Source organism: Pteropus vampyrus, unplaced genomic scaffold (assembly GCF_000151845.1).
Source record: "Pteropus vampyrus isolate Shadow unplaced genomic scaffold, Pvam_2.0 Scaffold302, whole genome shotgun sequence".
Classification (NCBI taxonomy): Eukaryota; Metazoa; Chordata; class Mammalia; order Chiroptera; family Pteropodidae; genus Pteropus; species Pteropus vampyrus.
The window spans coordinates 3682053-3689761 of NW_011889083.1; positions in this window are offsets into that span (position 1 = coordinate 3682053).

Consider the following 7709-nt stretch of genomic DNA (forward strand, 5'->3'; position numbering starts at 1 on the left):
ATGCTGTCTACTAGAGACCCACTTCAAATCAAAACATATGCACAGACTGAAAGTAAAGGGATGGAAAAAGGTATTTCACTCAAATGGAAATGAAAAAAAGAAAGCAAGGTAGCAATACTTATATCTGACAAAATAGACTTTAAAACAAAGGTTATAATAAGAGAAAAAGAAAGACATTTCATAATATAAAAGGATCAATCCAACAAGAGGTTATAATCCTTATAAACATTTATGCACCCAATGTATGAGCACCTAAATATATAAAGCAAATATTGACCAACATAAAGGGAGAGAACAACTGTAATACAACATAGTAGGGGACTTTAATACTCCTTTGACACCAATAGACAGATCTCCCAGACTGAAAATTAAGAAAAAACCAATGGCCTTAACTGACACATTAGGCCAGATGAATTTAATTGATATTTTTGAAGCTTTTCACCCAAAAGCAGTGGAATATACATTCTTTCAAGTGTACATGGGACCTTTTCCAAGACAGACCACATGTTAGGTCACAAAACTAGTTTCAGTGAATTTAAGAAGATTGAAATCATATTAATCATCTTGCCTTCTAACCACAATGAAACTGAAAGTCAATTATAAGTAAACTGAAAAATAGACAAACACATGGAGACTAAATAGCATGCTACTAAAAAGTGAATGAATTAAACACTTTTATTCAACATTATATTGGAAGTCCTAGCCACAGCAATCAGATAAGAAAAAGAAATAATAACCATCTAAATTGGGAAGGAAAAATTAAAATTGTCACTATTTTAATGACAATCAGATGACATGTATAGTATCAGATGACATGATACTATATAGAGAAAACCCTAAAGATTCCATCAAAAAGTTATTGTAACTGATAAATGAATTCAGTAAAGTAGCATAATACAAAAATCATATTCAGAAGTCTGTTGCATTTTTATATACCAATTACAAATTATCAGAGGGAGAAATGAAGAAAACAATCCCATTTACAATTTTATCAAAAAATATTTAGGAATAAATTTAACCAAGGAGATAAAAGACCTCTACTCAGAAAATTAAAAGACATTAAAGAAAGAAATTGAATAAGATACAAATAAATGGAAGCATATACTGCACTCATAGATAAGAATTAATATTGTTTAAACGCGAATATTACCCAAAGCAATCTATAGATTTAATGCAATCACCATAAAAATACCAATGGTATTTTTCACAGAACTAGAACAAATAATTTTCAAATTAATATGGAATCACAAAAGACCCTGAATAGCCACAGCAATCTTGAGAAAGAACATAGTTGAAAGTATCACAATACCTGATAACAAACTATATTATAAAGCTAGCGTAATCAAAACAGCATGATGCTGGCACAATTGATAAACATATACAAGAATAAACTCAAAGTCAATTAAAGACTCAAATGTATGACCCAAAACAATAAAACTCCTTGAAGAAAACATAGGCAATGAACACTCTGACATTGATCTTAGCAATATTTTTCTGATATGTCACCTCAGGCAAGAGAAATAGGAAAAAAAAATGGGACTACATCAAACTAAAGAGTTTTTGCACAGCAAAGGAAACCATGAACGAAATGAAAAGACAACCTACTAAATGGGAGAAGATATTTACTAATGATATGTTTGATAAGGGGTTAACATCCAAAATTTAAAAACAACTCATAGAATTTAACACTAACAAAACAAACAATTCAATATAGATGGCCAATATACATAAGGAAAGATTATCAGGGTCACTAATTATCAGAGAAATGCAAATTAAAAACACAATGAGATATCACCTAACACCTGTCAGAATGGCTATCATTAATAAATCAACAAGTGAGTGTTGACAAGAATGTGGAGAAAAGGGAACCCTTATGCATTGTTGGTGGGATTGCAAATTGGTTTAGCCATTATAGAAAACAGTATGGAGGTTCCTCAAAGAATTAGAAATAAAACTACCTATGACCCAACAATTCCATTTTGGAGTATTTATTCAAAAAGATATGCACCCCTATGTCCATTGAAGCATTATTTACAATAGCCAAGATATAGAAGCAACCAAAATGCTCATCAATAAATGAACAGATAAAAAAAAAAAAAGAAGCAGTACATACATACAGTGGAATATTACTCAGCTATAAAAAAGAATGAATTCTTAGCATTTGTGACAACATAGATGGACCTGGAGAGTATTATGCTAAGTAAAATAAGTCAGACAGTGAAAGACAAATACCATATGATTTCAATTATATGTGAAATCTAAAGAACAAAATAAACACACAAAACAAAAACAGACTCATAGATACAGAGAACGAACTGATCATTACCAGATGGAAGTAGGATTTGGGTGAAAAAGGTGAAGGGATGAAGAAGTACAAATTGGTAGTTATCAAATAGTCATGAGGATGTAAAGTACAGCATAGGAAATATAGTCAATAATATTGTATTAGCTGTGTATGGTATCGGGCGAGTACTAGACTTATTGAGAGGATCACTTTGTAAAATACATAAATATCTAACCACTATGCTGTATACTTTCAGCTAATATAAAATAATATTGAATGTCAACTGTAATTGAAAAGTAAGAATGAAAATAATACAATTACATACTGGCAGATTTCCCCAGGAAAACTATGTAAGCAGGACAAAACAGTATAGTCAAGAAATACTGTCTAATGTCAATTAATTCATAAAATAGTCTAAGAAAATATAATTTCCCTCTATTTTTTATGTTTATTATGTAAAGTGATTTTTAAAAAATGTTTCACAATATCAATGAAATATGAATCTTTTTTGTAAGGAGATACTGAGGCAGATGTTAAGAATCAACTCAAGGATGGCAACGGTACTGAGCATGAAGTCTTGACTTAGTTGTATTGAAGAAAATAATAGTTTTCATATTCATCAAAACAGAATGTAATACACTCTCATTTCTTTGAGATCATTAAGATCAAGAAGCCAAGGTACATACAAAAGCCCTTCAATAAAAAACAAGTACTCCCTCTAGTTAAGCATTAGATGACCACCTTCTGCACAAGGAGGCTCTTACTCCCAGAATGAGTTATTGGTAATCAGCTCCAAAGCTCCCGTGCCCACACTGTGCTGTCTTTAATCCAACTCCTAGATGTACTAGATATAAATTCACTTTTTTACTAAATCAGTATATGTTACATGTTGGCTTCTTCTTCCCACATTGTTTTAGTTTTCTGTACATGTATGCTTATTTTAACTAAAGTCAAGATGTCTCACCTTCTGGATGGCCTTGTCCAGTATATCAGTCCCTGGGAGCCATGATGAAGTAGAAAGAATCTGGCTCAAAGTTGATATTTGTTTGTTATTTTTGAAGCTCTTAAGTAAATTACAGAAAGAAATAATTTTCTTTAGTGATCTTATGCACCTACAAATCTCTTATGTTGTTCTAACATGGTTTTTTTTCTTCTATAGTTAGTTTTTGTGTATGTACCATAGGAGATTAATAGAGTTGATGGAAATCATTTTACCTAATTACAGGAAGTTTTTGAAGCTCATACAATGAAATTTCATTTCCTATCTAAGATCTACAGATAAAAAGTTCCATTTCTTGCTGATATAGCTATTTGGATACATTCACTTGTCATGAGGACTTGAATTACCTTATCCTATTAAAAAGTAATGCTTTCTACTTAGATATGATCTTTAAAATGGATGTCCACATGTAATGCCTGTTCCTAAATCACCTCTAGTTAATAACGAATCTAAGCAACTATACTCCACTTGTAACTCAAACATCCAGTTTTATTGTATCACAGCTTCAAAATTATGGTCGATCTTGATCTCCAACCTGCATATAAAGAAATTTGCCCTTGCTCACCATGCTGTCATTTTACATATGGTTAGGTCCCTCCTGTTTCTCTGTTCTACCCCTTCAGATATCCTTGGAAGACTCCTCACTGTAGGAAAATCCCCTTATCCTTGAGAAATGGCCTTAGACAGGAGCCCTGCCCTCTTGTTGGCCTTAGGTATTAGAGAAGGAAAGTACAACCTTTATTAGCAATGATGAATGTCAGAGTTCACACAACCTGTCCTGTCTTCAAGGACCATTACAAGCAGTCTTCTGACCTTCTCCAGTCTAGCTCCTAGTTCATGCCTACCTGCTCCTCCCACCAGAATCTAGGCCCAGCTGCCCTCAGGCTCTGAAAAGAGAATTCCTCCCCTCACTCAGAGTACCATCTCTTCTTTCTTCATTTTCCTAGACTGAACAACCTATTCCAGGTAGACTGACACTGTCAATATTCTTTTTCTCCAGGAAAAAAAAAAAAAGCAGGAAAATTACATCATAGAATCATAATTAAGCCTCAGTAAAAGGAGAGATACCCATTTTCCTTAGTCCTTTAGTCTCAGCTCTGGAGTTCTGGAAAACAACTGCTGTACACACAAAGAACAGACCACAGCATGAAGCAGAGTGCTCTTAGAATGAGACAGGCCCTGAAATGCTGGAACATGAACCACCATACCAACACCCCACCCAGACAACTATGTCTCCCAGACAGAAGTTTGGCTCCATCTTCCCCCAAAATTTATGTTATCAAGTGGAATACTTAAATTCTCAGCCTCAAACGTCTGTGTTTTGGTTAATACTAATTCTGAACTTCTCTTTAGAACAGTGGGTGAACACCTGATTTACATTTTTGTAAATAAATGGTAGACAAGTGGTTTTCCCAGACCAAAAGAAACAATTTGCCTCTGAGGTAAATTCATGCCCCTACCCTTAGAGAATAGAAATTGCTTGCAACTTTAAATGTTTTCCTTCTTTTCCCAGCTACTAAAGATCAAGTTTCTAACAATATCTTAGGGCCAGTGCCAGCTAGGGTAATCCATGTCATGTCTGTGGAATTATGAGAACCATGGCTATTTTGAGGTCTTTGCTAACTATACAATTATATACACCAGTGGTTCTCAAAGTGTGGGCCCCAGACAAGCAACATCTCCTGGGAACTTGTTAAACATGTGAATTTTGAGGTTTTATCACAGAGCTATTTCCTAAATGAGAAACTCTGGAGGTGGGCTCCAGCAATCTGTATTTTAGCAAGCCCTGCAGGTGAATCTGACCACTGGTACACACCAACCTTAGTAAAAAGCTTCGACAGGAAAGACTTGTGCAGTGGACAGATTTCCTTGTAGAGGCATATAATATCATCCAGGTGCACCTTCTAGGTTCTGGTGCTGCCCTTGGCTCTGGTCAAGAGGGTAAATTTATAGTACATCCCTGTGATAACAAACTCTACTACAAAAGATGCTCGATTTTTCCTTGTCTGAGCTAAAAGATTTTAGAAAGTTCAGCAACTACTTGGAAAAACAAGAATTATGGAAGAGGACAGATGAGCTGAACTGAGGCCAGAGGAAGCAGGGTTGAGAATGTGTGTGTATTGGGGAGCAGGATAGGGTTGGGGAAGGTTGGTTATGATCACGACCACTGTCCCAGGAGAGCAAAGAGTCTGCGTTTAAGCTGGCTTCCCTCCAGTGTTCAAAGTGGATGTCTAGCAGACCAATTCTCCAAATATTCATTCTCTTGCTCTCCTACACTTAAATGGTGCGATTCTAGAAGACCCTTAAAAACCCAGGAAATTCTGAGTCAGAGAAGTGCGGCATAAAGGAAAGGACCACACCCAACCTGTCTCCCTAAGAAGCTAGGTCAATGCACAGCCCAAGTTCCCCAGGACAGCCCAGAAGTCCTAAGCTTAGGCCCAGCTTCCACCTTTTCCATGGAGGTTCATATAATCTCTCAGGCTAAGGACAGCATGGCTGGCTGGGGAAAGAACATTGTCCCCTAATCACAAGGGTGATTGTCAATGAATAGGCTGTAAGGTCGGTGGTGAGAAAACAAGCCAGGCCACAGTCATAGTTTGATGTGTGACATACTTAGGCATGTGGTACATGGGCCTCCATTTTTATTCTTGTCTCAGGCAATGTTGAAGGTGTGCCTTCAAGTTTTAATATAATTAGTTAGGAATTAAATTTAGTTCAATTGATTAAGCAGTGAGCACCTACAATGTGTAAGGCCAAGTGCTAATTTTCATGGCATGTAGAAAGATGAATTGAGTCTATCTCTGTCCTCAAAGCCCATACTACCTAGCAGCTAAGGGGAGAGATGTGCACCACACACCAAAGTGTATTATTGATTCCAAGATACCTATAGGGATAGTCCTATGGAAGTACCACAGAGGGAGAGGCAGTCTTGACCTTGAAAAATCTAAGAAGGCTTCTTGGAAGACCCGAGATTTTAGTTGCTTACCAATCTAAATTTTCCTTTAGCCTCAGGAGTCACTCTGGGAGAATGCCTCTTTCCTGTCCTTGTTTAACATATATAGAAAGTTGCTTCTACAACTCAGCCTTTTTCTGGATCTAATGATCTAGTTCAGGCTCCCAAGGGGAGTTTGGAAGGGCCAGCCAAGAGTGGGAGCTCCCTACCCGATCGCTGCATATCCGCTATGGCTCTCTGCTGGTGGAGAAAGGAAAGTTTTTTTCCATGCTATATTCAACAGGAAATGTATCTCTCCAGAACTTCTTTATTACATGAAAAGCATGCCTCACAAAGCATTCTCTTTTGTAATTGTCTGGGAGACTAACATCTTGTTCTCCAACTTACACAACATAAATCAAATGAACTAACTCAGGGGTTGGCAAACTGTGGCCTGGGGACCAAATCTGGCTCACCACATGTTTGTGTAAATAAAGTTTTATTGAAACATCTACACCAATTTGTTTTAAAATGGCAGAGGTGATAACTGCAATAAAGACTGCACAGTCCACAAAGCCTAAAATATTTGCATAGAAAATTTGCCAATCCCTTACTTATCCAAAGTCAATCAATAAGCAGAACAAAGCCTTCAAATTTCTCACCAAATCCCAATTTCTTCCTTGAATAGATTCATTTAGAGTTCAGAGTCAGAGAATTTTATAGCTTCTAATAAAGGCCAGAAAATGAAGTGGAAGGCAAACTACATCAGTCAAAAGCCTTGGAAGAAAACAGGATGCCCCTGCAGATGGTTTAAATGAAGAGACTTTAATAAAAGGCCACTTGCAGAGGTATGAACAAATTTAAAGGAATGAATAAGAGATGTTGAGGCAGCCAGAGGCAGGCTACAGAGGAAAGCAATTACCACCCTAGGGCTGAAGAAATAAGGCAGAAAAGAGTTACTGCGCTGAAGAAGAGGGTCATCCCTTTAGGAGCTGTGGTCATGGAGAGGCACGGCTGCCAACAAAAAGGCAACTTCTAAGCTGGTGGGAATATTGAAGAAATACCCCAATGTCTTCTTCTGCCCTCCCATATCTTACTGGTGCCTCCCATTGGCTGAACCTAGCTAGAAGAAAGAGAGCACTAGAACCCAGATGATGAATTCCAAAGTGGGGTGCAGAGAAGGATAAACAAGAGATTGGGGTGTGAAGGGAAGAGTGACTGACCAGCACGCAGAACCCAAAAATCAATAAGATGTCAATCAAATTAATAAATATTAGTGTATATTAGTTTCTATACTATTACAAGTATAGAAACACACAACTCAGATGGGTTTATATAATGAGAAAACTTATTAATTTACATTACCGGGAGCTCCAAGTTTAAAGGGCTTCAGGGTGGGTTGATTTAGTAGCTCTTGACCATCATCAAGGAGATCTAAGTATTTCTGTCTCCCCTGCTCTATCCATCTTAGCAAGGTCAACTTTATTCTGAGG